This window comes from Rhipicephalus sanguineus, chromosome 4 (genome assembly GCF_013339695.2).
Source record: "Rhipicephalus sanguineus isolate Rsan-2018 chromosome 4, BIME_Rsan_1.4, whole genome shotgun sequence".
Classification (NCBI taxonomy): Eukaryota; Metazoa; Arthropoda; class Arachnida; order Ixodida; family Ixodidae; genus Rhipicephalus; species Rhipicephalus sanguineus.
In genome coordinates this window covers 6,863,028-6,881,860 of record NC_051179.1, presented here as the reverse complement: position 1 = coordinate 6,881,860, position 18,833 = coordinate 6,863,028, and positions in this window count along the sequence as shown.

Sequence of the window (18,833 nt, the reverse complement as noted above, 5' to 3'; positions counted from 1 at the left end):
AAGTAGACATGCACGAGGATTCAGGCAAGGCCCTTCTGCCGTCGTCACCGCTGCCAGTGCTTTAGCAGTGGTGGTAATAGCATACAGTTTACACTACGGTATTACCGCTTCGTGTTGAAAAAGAACGGCGATGTGGGCGATATTGAAGAAGCCCGAGCCATTGTTATTAGCAAATGCAGCAGCATAGCTCATTGCTTGCAGCTGCGGCTGCGCTGGATCGGGGATGCCCAGCGATTGCTGGATTTCCTCTTGGACGATGTCTGAGATTGCATCCACTTGAGGCTGCGCCGAAGGTAACAGCTTGCGCAGCTCCTCCCGCACGATCATTGTGATCGTTTCGCGCAGGTCGTCGGAGCCGTGGGCATGGACAGCTGGGCTTTCTTGAATCGATCGGCGATTATACTGGCGGGTGCGCATTTCCAGCGTCTTCTCAATCGTCGTCGCTTCTGAGACGAATTCTTGGACTTTCGAGGGTGGGTTCCGCATCAGCCCAGCGAAGAGCTCTTGCTTTACCCTTTGGGGACTTTCTTGTCCTCGGGCATGGCAGGGTCAGCGTGGCGAAACAGCCAGGTCATTTCCTCTACAAAGGTGGCCACGCTTTCATTTGGAAGTTGGACTCGTGTCTCCAGCAAGGCTGCGGCCCTTTCGGACGACGCTTGGGAACGTCTCCAGGAAAGCGCTGCGAAAGACGTCCCAGGTTCGAAGAGTGGACTCCCGATTCTCGAACCAGGTCCTTGCTGCGTCTTCAAGGTAAAAGTAGGCGTGGCGTAGATTGTCCTCGGAGTCCCATTTGTTGAATGCTGAGGCTCTTTTGAACGTATCGAGCCAGGTTTCGGGGTCATTGCTTGGCGATCCATGGAAGGTCGGTGGCTCTCTGGGCGGCTGCATCACGACACTCCCAAGCAACCAGAGATATCCCTCAGGAATCCAGTATATATCCGTTTCGGATGTAATGGATATCCACTGGAGATCCGTAAATCTCCGCTGGAGCTCAATCGGAGGTCCGACAGATGTTGAAAAAAACATTTTTGCAGATGCACAGGATATCCAGAACGGGATCCTGTCGTGGACATATTATGGACCTTATACGTATGCTGTGCCTGAATGTAGTGCTCACAGATTGAAACAACAAGCACAAAGCAACACTCAAATAAGGAAGAGACACGTACACAGGAAGGGCGTCTACGTGTCTGTTCCTTACTCGAGCATTCCTTTACATTTGTTCAGATGCCCAAGTTAAGTTATCACCAACTAGCCCAAGTGTCTGCGTCAGAATAACGACTGGTATGTACAATTGCTCGAGTTAGGTGCGTTATGTTGCTACAAATGCAGCTGCCAAAAGTAATATTGCCTCTGATATGAGGGTTAAAGTTGAATTTACACCAATACGACACGAACTGAACATGCTAGAAATGAAATTGCATTCATAACTTAGCTTTAAATTGCACAGCTTCAACCTGTGAGCGTTGGACAATGCCTAAGTGTGATGGAAAGCATAAGGGTGCGGGCCCAGAGCGACTCACCAAGGAATGCAATTGATACCCAAGTGCACTCCAGGCAAGTAAATTATATATATATTTAAAGATAAATAAAATACAAAACAAAACAATGCAAATACAATACAAAACAATGCACAGGCATTGCATGTAAACGCAAGGCAGTCACATTTTCATAGGTCTTCAGAAATGTTGTGCACGGTTTTTAAATGAAGTAGAAGGCCAGCAGAAGATGCATATACTAGTTCTTATTTCAGTTATTTGGGCTGCCATATGTGCAGTTACACAACTAAACTGCTTACTGGCAATTAGGTCATATTGCTACATGCATATTGCCAGCCCCTCGAACCATGCGCGTATGAGCCGGACGAAGAGAAGGAAGATCTCTCTCCGCTCGGGCTCTGAGCTGAACCGGTCAGCACTGCAACCGCTACTGTAAATATATGGTGTGAATAGTCTACGGACTACAGTCTACCGAGTCGTCATTCACGTAACAGTATAATAGAACAATCAAGCGAACAAGTCAATAATATATTTCGATTAGTAAGGGGTATACATGAAAATATTTTATTGTACGTGGTACCTCAATGATATTTCTGGGTTCTAAACCTAGTAGTGGATTCTCGATTATGCGTCCCCAGGATTTGCGAGGACCCGCATTTCACGACGAATCGGTTTGGTCTCGACAAAATCCCCATAGAAATAACGTATTAAAAACCTTCGTTATACGACGCAATTTTACACCGACCCCGCATCTTACGACCGACTTTGATTCCGTCCGAGAAAAAAAAATCACCTTCTTTACTCGTATCTGAACGCTGACCAAGTATTTGAGAGTACACAATAAGAACTCTCGTTCCCCTACGTTGACAATTACAAAAGTAAAGAGTGAGACAGTAAATTTATTCTCCTGACAGTTCATGCGCTTCTGCAGCCCAGTTTTCCTGGCTTTTAAGATAGCTTCTGGATACGCCTCGGGTGCGTGCGTATCCAGGGTCGTTACCTAGACAAGCTCTCTCCACACTGAGTAGCTTCAGCTGAACGGTCATTGAGATCCAGATATTTTCACGTTTTCGGTCCGTGGAAGCTTTTCCTGGTCGACATACAGCTGGTCTCCTGCCCTTGTTTGCGGCACTCGCAGTCACAGGTCTTTAGCACGCAAAAGGACGCCACGCAGCTATTTTCACCATGCAAAATAACTTTCGCTTGACATCAACGTTCATAATAACAGCGGGACATCACTAGCTGCACTTCACAGGGGCACAAATACGATGCACACAGCTCAGTTGAGCACGAAAGCATTCTACGCCATGTTCTACGCAAACTCGTGCTCTGTCGCCATTATGTGATGGCGATGACACGATGACACTGCGTCTGACTCCCCTGACGGGAGGCTGTGGCCAACGCGGTTTCGGTTTCGTTTTCACACACAGGCAACTTTCGAACTCGATTTATAGGGAGAAAGATGCGCACTGGATTCAGTTTTTTGAAGTTGAGGATGACGATTCGCTCATACCTCTTTCAACTAAATAATGCTGCCGGTCGCTGTCATTTTCAAAAATAATTTAATTTACCTTCCTTGGAAAAGCACAGGGTCGTGTCGTGGGCTTATTCAGGTGGTCTGTTCCCCTTTTCTGGCCAAGGCTGATTGCCACTGCCTATATTCTTAGCTTTTCGATTATACGACGCCCGGATTATACGACGGTTTTGCGTGGACCCTTCAAAGTCGTATAATCGGGGTTCCACTGTAAATAATTTTCTGGTTATGACTTGTGACTATGCGCATCGCCATGTGTAAGAAAGCTGCCGTTTCAGCTTATGTAGTGAATACACGTTCATTTGTGGACTTCTTCACAAAGTCATACATGAATATCCTTTGAAGATCCATAATCGATTATAACTTGTCTGTATGTCATCACTCCAAAAATGGATATCCACTATGGTATCTCTAATGTTCATCCAATGAATGTCCCACACTGGCACTGGACGTTGGGCTCTTTCATGGATACTGAGCGGATATCCGTGGTTGCCTGGGCTTGCAGACGACACTGCGGCCGTCATTGTGCTTGTATTCGTCGCCGTGGCTAATGTCCGCTTTTGGTCGCATTCCCGCAACATTCAAAGGCAATATCGCCACAACGTTGATGAAACATTTTTGCAACGCTGCTTGAAAGTTTGTACAACATTTAGGCAGCTTTTAAGTAACCTGACTGCAACGTGCATCAATGTTGATCCAACGTTTTTGTAACGCTGCTTGGAAGTTCCTGCAACATTTAAGCAACCTTCGAATAACTGATGTGCAACATATAGCAACATTGATGCAACATCCTTGCAATGCTGCTTCACTGTTTCAACAACATTACGGCAACCTTTGAGTAACTTAACTGCTACATGCAGCAACATTTTCGCCATGCTGCTTTGATTAACAGAGAGCTGAGCTAGTTGGTAAGTATTCATTCTAAAAAGACAGGGCGTGCAAACACGGACACAAGAAAGAAGTCAGGACACCACAAACGCCGAATAACAACTGAAGAGACGTACAACGGCTGAAAAGAAAGAAGGCACGAAAACTTATCTGCGCATGCCCATGCAACAGGCGAACCTATCAATCCGGCACGCGTGGCGGTCTACGTGGAAGATAACTGTTAAGGCATTTGATTTCACCTTTATGCAAGTTAATCGACGGTTGGCTCACGCATGCGCTACCACTATTCTCGATATGCCATGCTTCAATCATCAGGCGCGTTTCTTCATTTCTATGCCGGTACAACACTGCGCATTCATCGAATTTTGGCGTGCACTTACAATCTCGACAATGTAACGATAGATTAGAAGGTGAGCCTCCTGTTAGCGATCTCTTATGTTCCAACAATCTCTGGTTGATGCATCGGCCCGTCTGTCCTACGTAGAAGCGGCCGCAGCTGAAAGGGACCTGATACACCACACTCGTACGGCAATCAGTGAAATTGTTGGTGTGTTTTACGAAACAAATATCGGTCCGCTTCTTGTCTTTTGCTCGCTCATTCTTCCTCTGCACAGCGGCACAAATCTTACCTAGCTTATTGGCAGCCGTGAAAACAACATTAACGCCGTATCTATAGTTCCTACTTTCTTTAGCCTGTGAGATACGCGATGAATGTACGGTATACCTACGACACGTTTCTTCCTATCGCTTTCTGCAACCATGCTCGGACTTAGCACAATAGACTTCTTTAAACGTTCAGCGACCGTGGCCACTGCAGCACGAGGATACCATACATTTAAAAGACGTGTAACCTGTGCGTTAAAGCTATCACTCATTTTGTGCTCACACGACTTGGTGAGGGCTGACTTAAGGCAGGACATGGCGATGCCGTTTTTTTACAACCTTCGAGTGCTTCGACGAAAAATTTAACAGCGGTTTCGAAGACCTAGGAGAATACTGCCAGCACACGTGGTTCTTCTGGAACGTTAAGGAAATGTCTAAAAATTGTATTACATTATTCTGAGGCACCTCTATAGTAAAGCTCAGCCCTCCTCCATTTAATTCAAATTTTTCGCTCACGGAAGTTACCACCTTTTCAAAGTCCTCACCACTACAAAAAATCAAGTAATCGTCCACATAACGAAAAACCTTAATAACCGAATTACCTAAGGCGCCTTCCAAAAGACTGTCAATCTTGCTAAGGTATAAATCACTAAGAACCGGAGCAACTTTAGAACCAATGCATATCCCTGATTTCTGCACATAAACGCCTTCCTTCCAACCTACCAGCGTCGACTTTAAATACATGGAAAGGATTTCTAGAAATGCCCCGGTAGAAACACCACATTTATCGGTGAAAACCGTCTGGTGCCCTTGTTCGTTAGTACATTCATTAACACATTTTAACAAGTCCTCATGCGACAAAGAATAAATACAGGTCTTCAATGTCCATACTAAAAACCTTACAACAGCCGGGGTTCTCTGAGAGGAACTGAACTAGCGCCTGAGTATTACGCATACGAAAAGGGTCTGAAAAACTCAAAGCGCTTAAGCAGTTCTGCAAATAACTAGATACAGCGACTTGCCAGGTGCCTTGCTCTGAAACGATTGCTCAAAACAGAATCTCGTTCTTATGTGTTATGGCTGAAAAAAAAAAAACAATTCTAAAGTAAGTGATTTAGCCTTCTTGACATTACAAGCTATTCTCTCAAGATTATGTCTTAACAAAAGGTCGACAGCACGTTGCCTAACTACCGATGGCTTAAGTTTTACCGTCCTAAAATTCTTTTCTATGGCGGTTAATGCTTTTTCTGAGAACAAGCTGTCCGGCATAATTACAAAATGCCCTTCCTTATTTGAAATTACTGGCCTGAGTTTCTTCTCGACACAGTAATTAACTAAAGGCCGGATAAGATCAGAACACTTGAGATGCCGCATCTCAAGTGTTCTGATCCTATCCGGCCTTTAGTTAATTGTGTTTCAGACTGCGTTGCTAGCATCAAGGGTTCTAATATGATATTAGAACCCTTGATGCTAGCAACGCAGTCTGAAATGCAGTGGAAACGCTCTTCTTCAGGAACAAGTCTAGTGATTGTACGCGGCAAACTTAAAACGTCTATTGGTTACAGGTTCGGCTTAAAACAGTATTTAGGACCTAACGCTAGGGTTTTGCAGTGACTATCATCTAAGGCAGCGCCTAAAAGGACTAGCAAGTTATTTTGCGGTGAAACAGTAGAAATAACCTTCCTCTTACATGGTAGAAGTTCTCGAAGTTTTACCCTCCATATGAATTCCGCATGCTGGTTAGCTACCCTCATCCAGTCGGCGTACATCTGCTTCTGGCGGCGATCGTCACGCGAAGTCGAGCAACGGACTTTGAGGCATTCCTGGTAAAATCTCACTTGACGCCATGATTCCGCGGTCAATATGGCACATATCCTCCTGGCATGTCCGGTAGATGGTTGCAGAAAGCCGCACAAACGTTGAACTTCAACTGGGCAAACTCTATTCTTAGAAAACCATGAAAAAGTTCTAGCACGGACCAAGCAAATAGCAATTAAAGAAGCCAAAGAGGCAGGATTGTTCAGATAAGTAGGGGAACACGGAAAAAAGCTCAGAGTACTAGAAATGAAGCTTAGAATAACAGAGAGCTGAGCCAGTTGGTAAGTATTCATTTTAAAAAGACAGGGCGTGCAAACACGGACACAAGAAAGAAGTCAGGACACCACAAACGCCGACTAACAACTGAAGAGACGCACAACGGCTGAAAAGAAAGAAGGCACGAAAACTTATATGCGCATGCCCATGCAACAGGCGAACCTATCAATCCGGCACGCGTGGCGGTCTACGTGGAAGATAACTGTTAAGGCATTTGATTTCATCTTTATGCAAGTTAATCGACGGTTGGCTCACGCATGCGCTACCACTATTCTCGATATGCCATGCTTCAATCATCAGGGGCGTTTCTTCATTTCTATGCCGGTACAACACTGCGCATTCATCGAATTTTGGCGTGCACTTACAATCTCGACAATGTATCGATAGATTAGAAGGTGAGCCTCCTGTTAGCGATCTCTTATGTTCCAACAATCTCTGGTTGATGCATCGGCCCGTCTGCCCTACGTAGAAGCGGCCGCAGCTGAAAGGGACCTTATATATATACACCACACTCGTAGGCAATCAGTGAATTTGTTGGTGTGTTTACGAAACAAATATCGGTCCGCTTCTTGTCTTTTACTCGCTCATTCTTCCTCTGCACAGCGGCACAAATCTTACCTAGCTTATTGGCAGCCGTGAAAACAACATTAACGCCGTATCCAGTTCCTATACTTTCTTTAGCCTGTGAGTGTTTTCAAAGAGAGGCCTACACTCGCAATCCCGCACGTGGACGCCGAGGTGCCCCGATGCTGCGGTCCTTGCACGCAGCCGGGACCAAAGGGTGAGGGAAATCATCGAGGCTGAGGAAATCAAACGGTCTGGGGACGCATGCGTATAAGCATGTCTTCCTTGCACCTTTCTGACAAAGAGCTTTTGTTTTAGGCGAGACATGGGAAGGGGGGCGGTGTTGGCACACGTGTGTGACTTATCGGCACTTTTCTTGATTTCACCTTTTGGTTTTTACTTCCTGGTTTTTTCTTTTCTTTCTTTCCCTGTCTGTATATATACATGCGTCCCAATCCAATAAACTTTAGTTGGAAGAATGCGCTGTGTTCTTGTCCTCTCGCTCGCCTGTTGCCTGTTTTTTTGCGCTGAACTACATTATGACTGACTCGTTCCAACTCGCCCAACAAGCAACGTTGCCAACGTTTCTTGACAGTGGGGCTCTTCGATTTTCGGACTTCTGGCAGTTCTCTGGCAGCCAGAGATAGCCAGAGGGTCAGCCAGCAAGTTCCGGTCGGGACAGGAAGCAGCGTCTTGGTCACATGTGTGGGAAGCCCGAGACAACCCGAAGCTGCCCCAAGATTACAAAATCGAACGTTGGGACAGCCAGCGTAAACGTAAACAAACGCTACCGCCGTGGCAGCAAACGAAACTTTGCGCCGCGTGCGCGTTGGTTTTTCTGCATTGCCCGCTTGAAAATATGTGGCTAGGTTTGCTGAAGAGCTGAAGTGATATTCTCGAGCATACGGATTTGGGATACGATCACGTACGTTCGCAAAATCGTGCGCAACTCGCCCCGTCCGCGAACAATTAAAACAGCCAGCTGGCGCACGGCGCCACGAAAGCGATGCAAGGTAAAGCCCCTGGTGAGCTACCGCGCCGCTAACGGCTTAACCAGCTCGATCACGTCTGCTTAGTACGTGTAACAGTCGCTGCACAACACGACGCGAAAATCTCGCGAAAGTGATCGTGTCCCCAAAAGAGCTCGAGGATCTATCGCATACTACGTCGCACACACGCGTTGACCAGCTGCGTTTTGTCATAACTTGAGACACGCGGCGGTATGGGTACCACGAGTGCGCGTTATATCTAAGATAAACTTCTGTGTGACGCGTCTTCGACTCGTTTTGGCAGATGTTGCCTGAGCCTCTTTTCCAGTCCTAAGTGGCACTTCAAAAATCTTATGTACTAGCTCAGCTTTTATTTGAGCTACTACCTGGTGATGACCGCGTACATACTGCATGGAATTATTACTAAGAGGTGGAAAAAGACAAAGCCGACGATGAAATAAGCAACAAAAGGATGTATACATTTCTGAATTCATCTTCGTTTTTTCACATCGACGCGTCGTAGCATAACATAATACCATACCTCGTATTCTGGCCCGTAGATCGAAGGACGCTCGCACGCCGTTCGCGACCAACGAGGATCACACAAAAACAATGTCGCGATCGCTTTTATTCGATCAGTGCATTTTATCAACATCGAAGACCTAGCTGAAATAAGTTCTGACGGGTTTCACGCACGCAAACATACGACGGAGCGAAATAGGTAGTTCGATCACAATCGTCTCAGCTAAATGCACATAAAGCACACACGACACCACAATCGAATACTACTACGAAAAAATAAACTCGAAAGGGGTCTCCATGCGTTCGTACGTACGTGTACATAACTTTTGGGACATCTTCACGACGCAGTTAGAATGGTTAGAACGCGACAGTTCGCCGCGTTGTTCACGGAAGGAAACTTCACGGGACACATAAGAAAAGCAATAAACATTAGCTCCAAGTGCTCGCCGCCACTCGTAATCGCGCCATCTCGCACGGCGGAACGGCGCCGAGCGGCCCGAGCGTAAGGACAAGCAAAGGTGTAGTCCGCAAGCGCCCGCATTGCAATCCGTCGAGTCCTCACAAAGATGGCGGCGAGCGCGTATCGTCTCTTTTCGGCGTCTGCTAGCCCGAAACCTTCCAGAGAGCTTCCACGACTAAATTGTCCTGGAAGGTTCTGGCGACCCTCGGGCTCCCCGCGGGTCGCCAGAACCGTCCAACCCGAGAAAAACGAACGCCAACCGGAAATTCACCGCGGGGGGGTCGGAGCAACCCGAGAAAAACGAGCGCGCTCTGGCTGGCTCTGGCAGCCCGCGGGTAGCCAGAAGTGGAAAATCGAAGAGCCCCAGTACTGTGGAAGGTACAGGACCGTAAGGCATGCCTGCTACCGCGCCAAAAAATAGTACTTAAGTTTACTGATAATTTTCTCATTTGCCTTGCTGAAATAAATGCTGCGTTATTTATTATGAGGCCCAAACAGTTGCGGGAAGCCGTAGGTAAAATACAGGTATTGTTCACTTTGCAAGAACTGCCTTCCTTTTCTTTCCTTTTCTTAGACAGCACCCCCTTTTCAGAACGCCCGTTTTCCAAAGTAAACATGGCATCCATGAATTGTGGGTCAATGTGCGGCCGCAAACGCGCTGTTTAGTTCTCCAAGAAAAATATACTCATAACATGACACTAAAATGTACACTGAACAATCGAAATGTTTCTCCCATTCACATTTTTCGTGTATATAATTTTCTAAACGCGTTAACGATGCGAGCGAGCAAAACCGAAATCAGCTGCAAGCTGCCGTACTACTTGCGGAGCAACACGAATGTGCGGAAGCCCCGCCTCCGTAGCCTTCGCTCCACTGTCAAGATAAGTTGTCGCCGAGTATACTCGATATGCACTCCTTCAAAGCGCCGTGAAACGCGAAGAAAAAATCACAGCGTATCCACGGAGTGAATGATGATGAGTGGGCGAAGCTGCGGAGGTTCATCGGTAAACCGTGAATCTTCCGTGAATTCTGCCCAGTACATCATCACCGACGTGAGATCGGGCGCGTTTATACTAAAGGTTCGATGAGTTATGACGACTTGCAGCTCACTTTAATTTTACATGTACGCTGTGAATTTTCATTGTTTAGAAAACCATTGCTTTAGAAAACATCTGGCGTCTTTCGTTAAGCAGCTGGCGTCTTTTCGTTTTGCTTTAGAAACATCTGGCGTTCTTTCGTTTTGCTTTTACAAAACATCTGGCGTCTTTCGTTGGTTTATTTGATCAATCAACGGCGTTTTGAACAAAATTTTTATTGTTTAATCACGCACAGGAGAAATCTCACCAGGCACTACCTTGGAGGTAAACAATGGCTGCTAATGGGAATGAGAGACAGAAGAAGTCGGCTTTTAGCTAAAACTTACACTTCTACTTCTACTAACGTTTCCTACTGGAACATGCCAATGGCTGCTAATGGGGAATGAGAGACAGAAGAATTCGGCTTTTAGTTAACGCGCACGCTGCGAATTTTTTATTGTTCAACAACGCACAGGAAAAATCTCCCACCGGCACCACCTTGGAGGTCAAAGCGTAAGACTGGTTACGCACTACGACTACTACGACTACGACTACGAGGGACGAACGGGAAGCGCTGGACACATGGTGCGAATTTGGATGCGATTCGTCGTACGGCTGTTCGTGCCAACAGCCGCATCCGACAGACGCCCAACAGGTTCCATCAGCGTGCGGAGACGATTCGCACGCCGCACGGGCATCCAACTTGCTGAATGTAGCCGCGCGGCTGCCGCGTCGGTCTGACGGCCGCAGCCAATGGTAGCGCGGGAGACGCCTGACGTCACTCCTCTGGTGGCGCGTTTGCTGCTTGTTTGTTTGTTTGCGCGTTTGTTGCACTACTGGCACTACGTTCGGACGGCTCCGATCATGAAAAACGTTGGATAAACTTTCTTTCTGACATCAAATAACCCATGACGTTTGAAATGTGTCATTTGTGCAAGGCGGCGCCCGTTTCCGAACCACAAGCGAGATATCGAGCCGTGATGGAAGGCCACTTAGCAGGTAACAGCCGTACCGGCCGTCTCGGCGAACCGGCCCGCTTCGCTTGCACCGTTGCTGGTCAAATCGAGGCCTACGAGAAAACCAATTGCGCATGTAAACGCGTGTCATCAGCGTAAAAGTTTTAATCGTGCTGATAAAAATAAGTGCTCGACGATCAGCTCGCGTTTGATCGCGAACGGCGCTAGCGACAGCGTCCGCCTTGCTAGGCCTACGCTCGGTGTCGTGACAGGCCTACTCGGAGTCGCGAGTGAATGCGGGGTGTTGAGATGTTTGTCGCTTGCGAAGGCGTAGCTTTATTGGCAATGTGCTTACAGAACGAAGCGTGGCTGCGTAAGGTTGTTTGTTTTGCAGTCAACGAAGAGGATGCGATGTCTTCCGAGCCAATGCCTCCTTGACTAGATGCCCGCCGCGTGGTCCGGTAACGCGGTTCCGTACCCTCTCCCTCTTTTTTTTCTCCGCGGTCAGGCCACGAGCGTCCCCTATAGCGCACGCCTGCAACGGATGCAACGGGTTTTTCTTCCTACGGCACTTAAAACGCCTGTCCTGTGTTAAAAAAGAATAGGAACACCTTACTTACTAACTTACTTTTACTTACTTACTAATAAAGGTCACGTGCTGCTGCCTCCGAGATTGCCATCACGCCTGTTACAGTCTCGAAGGTGCAAGCGTATTTCCGCTGCCGCCGGAAGTCGGTCAGGCTACGAGCGCTGCCTCACGGATTTTGTGGTGAACTAAGGGAACCGCCGCCGCAATGGGAAACCGAGCGACGCGGCGGGCATCTAGTCAAGGAGTCATTGTCCGAGCGTGCAAGCCGGGGTGCCGTGTGTGGGCGGAGCCTGCGCGCTGATTGCTCGTTCGCCCCCATGCAATGCCCCATGTGTCCTGAATTGCCGTATACCGCATGCGGCGTCGCACGTCGGATCGGATGCCGAATCGCACCATGTGTCTAGCGCTCTTCCCTCTAGCCTGGCCGTTAATTCTCACAGGGCGAGCGGGGAACGTGGTGCAGGCGAGTGTCGGAGAGCTATTTTTCGATATAGATGGATGCTATGAGCAAGGCTTGGGCTAAAGCCGCCACCTCGCGGTGTGTTAAAGCGTTGACTAAATTACACTTCTCCTATTGGACCCCCGCTGAATGGGACGGTCGCAGCAACGGTGCGTTGATGGAGCTAACTGCCGAGGCAACGAAGTTTTTTTTTTCGAGCCTGGTGGCACACATGTCACGGCCGCGTTATAAAGGGAACGCTCATAGCATCCATCCGTCTATGCAAGAGCACTGCGAGAGGAAAGTGCGAAATATAAAAGGCGCGTCCACGTAGTCTTCGTTATGTTTTTGGCGGTAGCTCAGTGGGCTAAACGCCAGCCATCCTCGCGGACCGAGAGGTCGTGGGTTCGACTCCTGTCAACGGATTTTTTTCCTTGTAGTTCTTTCTTTTCTTTTCCATTTGATGGCGTCATTTTGCTGACGTATTCTCGTGACGGAAATACGTCATGAAAGTCTTGGTGGACTCAGGCACAATACACTTTCGTGTTAAAATCCGTGCCACAAGTTAAACGAAGCTTCAACAATGGCTCGCGTTGGCGAGCGTCCTGCGCTCCGTATCTCGCTGGCTTACATTTGGAACGCCTACCGCGGTCTGGAACGTCTATGGAACTGTTGGCGAGCGTCCAAGCGTTCCGCCTCTGGCTAGCTTACTACCGGAAAACCTACCGCACTCTGGAACGTCTATGGTACCGCTGGCGAGTGTCCTAGCGTTCCGTCTCTGGTTCGCTTACCTCTGGTAGGCCTACCGCGGTGTGGAATGTCTATGGAACCGTTGGCGAGCGTCCTAGCGTTCCGTCTCTGGCTAGCTTACCTCCGGAAAGCCTACCGCACTCTTGAACGTCTATGGAACCGTTGGCGAGCGTCCTAGCGTTCCGTCGCTGGCTAGCTTACCTTTGGAACGCCTACCGAGGTCTGGAACGTCTATGGAACCGTTGGCGAGCATCCTAGCGTTCCGTCTCTGGCTAGATTACCTTTAGAACGCCTACCGTGCTCTAGAACGTCTATGGAACCGTTAGCGAACGTCCTCGCTCAGTCTCTGGCTGGCTTACTTTTGGAATGAGTACCGCACTCTGGAACGTCTATGCAACGTTGTAAGAATGGCAGACTGGGCGTGTTGGCTCAGAATATTTGAAGTGCAAGGCGCGACTAACGTCTATGGAACCATTGGCGATCGTCCTAGCGTTCCGTCTCGTGTTAGCTTACCTCTGGAACGCCTACGGCGCTCTAGAAGACATGATGATAATTTTCGCATTCAGCAGACACCCGGCTTAAACAGTTCCGCGAATTCATGCTGGGACCTCACCTTAACGCGTTGGTTTGAGTAGGCACAGGCCATATAGAGGTTTCGCATGCCAGTTTCGTTCCCTTGGCATTTTGCTTCGGCGCGCGTGAGAGAGTCGTGAGGCGGGGGAATTTTCTTTGCTGCAGGCTTTCTTTCATTTCCGGTTTTCTACTATTTCAGAGTGCAGCGCCCTCCTTTGGGCGGCGAGCACAACCCGGATAGCGCGCAACCGCACGAAAAGAAAAAAAAATATGGCGCTTGGCTGTGTCACGTGAAGCCCGGCTCGCGTGACTCAAACTCACCAAAATATTACTCACTCGGACTGACTCAGACGTCGACTCATGAGTCCGTTAGCGTATAATGGGCTTTTTCGACCATGGTGTCAATGCTCTTTAACACCAATGTTTTGCATAAATGGTGCTCTACTTGGCGCCTTTTGATCTCGTACCTTCAAATATGAGTTATCAGTGGTTGCAATCCAGTAAGGACATTATTATTCAAAAAGGTGCCTCACACGAGATATTTTTGTCAAGAACTTCCTGTGAAAGAGTTTGCGGGGGGGAGGTCAATCTGCTTCCCCCCCCCCCCCCCCGCCTCTCCGTAACTCACGCTCTTATTGATAAATAAAGACCGGATTTTAGGCAAATGCCTATTATGTTCCTTGCGTTCCTATCGCGCCACATTGATATATGACCATGAATTAGAGGGTAAGAAGGGTTTTTATGGTGTTTTTAGAGTGCCTATAAATGCCTGTTTTCGGCGTTTGTGCCTAAATGCTTACAAATGCCTATAAATGCCTATTTTCAAAACTGGTGCTTTTAGGAACACTGCCTAGCCTCAAGTTTCGCTTTCAAGCGCAGTTTGAGACCGTTACTCATGTAACCGGGCAACATTGACTTTTCGGAACTGTTTTGGGTTCAACCTAGTCATCTAGTTCAGCCAACTTCCGGAAAACAACCGCTAGCAGCAATGAAGTGGAAAACGCCGGCGAGCATTCGCCGCAGCACTGGCATGCCGCGAGCGGTTGGCGAATGCAAGACCGCGGAGAGTCGTCAGCGCAAAGAAGACTGAAGAGCAAAAAAAGAAAGACGAATGTGCTGTGCATGGGCTTTTGTTTTGTTTGTAATTTACTTTGTAAGGTGCTCACTGCAGTAGCGTAGCCACAAATACTTTTCGGTGGAGGGGAGGGGGGGTTCAGTCATACTTTATGCATGTTCGTGCGTGCGTGCGTTTGTATGTGTGCGTGTATGCAAAACTGAAAAGCTTAGGGGAGGGGGTTGAACTCCCCGAAGCCCCCCCCTCCCCCGCGTCTCTACGCCAGTGGTTCACTGAAAGGGGAGAAACTCGCTCTGCGCGCGATTCGACCCGGCCAATACGAGGAATCCCTCCCTTCTGGCCTTTTAGCGATCTGGCTACTGCTCCTGCTCTGCCCTTCTCAGTCATGCCGAAAAGACTCTCAGGAGTGTGTTGATTCGACAGTGGACACTTGACTCGCCGTGCAGAACCAACACCCTAGAGGGTGTGGGCAGAACACCGGAGAGACCATGTTTTGCGAACCGTGCGGCACAAAGCACAATTGTACAGCTATGTTCAACTCTTCCCGCCTTTGTGCCATCTTAAGCAATAACATTTTTGTTTTCTTGCTCTAGATAGCGGTCGCGCACGTTTTCGTTTGAAATTACTTGCATTTATGCGAACATTTATTGTGCCTATATTTACGATTTTGGAAGCCTAAGACGTTGTTTTGCCTGCCTATTTTTGGCGCCTAAAACGAGCTTTTTTAATGCTATAAAGACGTTTATTAGCGGGCACTCGGCGACGATACACGACTGCGACAGTCAAGGCGGGGGCCGACTCTGAGCGCGAGGAGCGTGCTGTCCGAGAAGAGCGGAAGAGGACGACCCACTAGTAAGCGCTCGAGAGGGCGACCCATTACAGGCTTCCAACCCGGCTACGAAAAGGGAGCCGCCTGGCGACCTAACTGCTTGTCACTATGAGCGGGCCATGGTAGGGTTTCAGGAGCTCCACGTTGACAATGTCGCGTCCTCGACGGCGCATGTCCGAAGATGGTTCAAGGGGTTCGATCACGTAGTTGACCGGGGACGTGCGTTCGACGACACGGTAGGGGCCGTCTTATTTCGGCAGTAGTTTTGAAGAGAGGCCAGGTGCAGTGGTAGGGACCGAGAGCCATACGAGTGCTCCAGGGAGGAACGTGGGCGCAGAAGTGGTGGTGTCACCGCGAATGCTCTTCTGCCGCTCTTGGTCATGCGTAGTAAATGTCTTGGCAAGCTCCCGACACTCCTCAGCAAGTCTTGCTGTGGCAGAAATAGGCGCACACTCAGACGGGTCCGGCTTGTATGGAAGGATTGTGTCGATTGTGTGCGACGGGTGCCTGCCGTACAATAAGAAAAAGGGCGAGAAACCTGTAATGCTCTGCGGGGCGGTATTATAGGCGTAGGTGACGAAAGGCAGAATGGCATCCAAATTTGTGTGATCGGCGGCGACGTACATCGAGAGCATGTCGCCGAGCGTGCGGTTAAAGCGTTCGGTGAGGCCATTCGTCTGCGGGTGGTAAGCAGTAGTTTTCCGGTGAACAACGTTGCACTCTTTGAGAATGGCTTCGACGACTTCGGACAAGAAGACACGACCTCGATCGCTGAGCAGCTCCTGGGGTGGACCGTGGCGCAGCATGAATCGGTGCAGCAGGAAGGAGGCAACATCGCACGCTGTAGCCGCTGGGAGGGCGGCAGTTTCGGCGTATCGCGTAAGGTGGTCAATAGCGACGATGGCCCAGCGGTTACCAGCCGACGTTAGAGGAAGTGGTCCATACAAATCGATGCCAACGCGCCCAAACGGCCGGTCAGGGCAAGGTAGAGGTTGCAGACCTGCTGGCGACAGGTGCGTTGAAGTTTTGCGGCGCTGACAATCGATGCAGGAGCGAACGAACTTCTGCACGTAGCGGTACATCCCTCGCCAAAAGTACCGTTGGCGAATGCGGTGGTAGGTTTTCGATACCCCAGAGTGTGCACACTGCGGATCAGAGTGGAACGACTCGCATATGTCAGAACGCAGACTGCGAGGTATTACGAGTAGCCACTGGCGGCCGTCGCCGTAATTGCGTCGGTGGAGGAGGTCGTCGCGAACGGCGAAATGGTGCACTTGACGACGCAACGCGCGAGTGGATGGTGTCGCCGATGGATCAGTCAGCAAGGCTGACTGAGTGAGGCAATCCAGTGATCCTTGCGCTGTTCAGTGGCGATGGTGTGAATGTCGATAGACGAAACGGCATTGTGAGACACTGAGCTGGAAGTATTGTCGTCAGGCAAGGGAGAGCGCGAGAGTGCGTCGGCGTCAGCATGCTGGCGTCCGTTGCGGTACAGCACGCGGATATCGTAGTCCTGCAGGCGAAGTGCCCAGCGGGCGAGGCGGCCTGAGGTATCCTTCAATGACGACAACCAGCATAGTGCATGATGGTCGGTGAGGACATCAAATGGGCGACCATACAAATAAGGTCGGAATTTCGTAAGGGCCCAGATGATCGCCAGGCATTCCTTTTCGGTGACGGTGTAATTAGTCTCGGCTTTAGTAAGCGTACGACTTGCATATGCCACGACATATTCAGGGAACCCTGGTTTGCGCTGCGCAAGGACAGCGCCAAGGCCAACACCGCTAGCGTCTGTGTGTACCTCTGTAGGGGCCGCAGGGTCGTAGTGGCGTAGTATGGGAGGCGACGTCAACAAACGACGGAGCTTTGCGAAAGCGTCGTCGCACTCTGACGACCACGAATGGAGGGGCCCGTTACTTCCGAGGAGCTTTGTCAGTGGCGATATTATAGTCGCGAAATTTCGAATGAAGCGCCGAAAGTAGGAACACAGTCCTACGAAACTGCGCAGTTCTTTAACGGACGTAGGTTTGGGGAACTCGGTCACGGCCCGAAGCTTGGCTGGATCAGGAAGAATTCCGTCCTTGGACACGACGTAGCCGAGGATTGTCAGCTGCCGCGCTGCAAATCGGCACTTTTTTAGATTCAGTTGCAGACAGGCGTCGCTCAAACGCGTCAAAACATGCCGTAGGCGTTGAAGATGCGTGGAGAAGTCCGGAGCAAACACGACGACGTCGTCGAGGTAGCACAAGCACGTGTGCCATTTCAGGTTGCGCAGAACATCCATCATGCGCTCAAAGGTGGCGGGCGCATTACACAGCCCAAATGGCATGACGTTGAATTCGTACAGGCCGTCGGGCGTGACAAAGGCGGTCTTCGGTCGAGCGTCATCAGCCATGGGTACTTGCCAGTACCCTGAGCGCAAATCGAGAGATGAAAAGAATTCGGCGCCTTGCAGGCTGTCAATCGCGTCGTCTATTCGCGGCAGTGGATACACGTCCTTACGAGTGATCTTGTTGAGTCGTCTGTAGTCCACACAGAACCGCACAGAACCGTCCTTCTTCGCAACAAGAACGACAGGAGACGCCCAGGGGCTGTTAGAGGGTCGAATGACATCACGTCGAAGCATGTCGTCGACTTGCTCTGTGATTACACGGCGTTCGGCGGGAGATACGCGATATGGACGTTGCCGCAGTGGCAGGTGGTCACCAGTGTCGATGCCATGCGTAACGGCCGATGTGCGGCCGAGAGAAGTTTGAGCGACATCGAAAGAAGGGCGAAATTCTTCCAACAGGCCCAGAAGCTGGGAACGCTGGACCTGCGTAAGGTTGTCAGCTATGGAGGAACCAAATACGTCAGCGTGTGATGAACCAGATGTCGAAACAGCACTGAGCGTACTCGAACTTCGGCCGTGCGAATCATCGGGCTCGTCCATAACTTGTGCGTCTTCGAGGGGTTCTACGCTGCCCAGACATTCCCCTCGCACCAACGTAACACTGTACGGGGAGGGGTTGATTACAAAAATAGAGGTGCTGCCCTGGGTGACTTGAACGGTCGCGAAAGGCACCAGGAAGCCTTTCCTCGTGCAAACACGGTCATATGGCGAGAGGAGTGCAACGGTGTCGGATAGGCTGGCGCAGTAGACTGACACCGCCGTTGACGAGTTTGCAGGTACTTTTATGTCGTCTTTGACGAGTACCTTGCTCGCAGCCGATGGACTGTCTGCCGGCGTCAAATTAGAGAATGGTGAGAGCTCTATTTCGGCGGGTGCGCAATGAATTACGGCGTCGTGGCGGGAGAGAAAATCCCATCCGAGGATGACGTCGTGAGAGCATGCAGGAATTATGATCAATTCGACGGCGTACATAGCGTCCTTAATCATGACGCGGGCTGTGC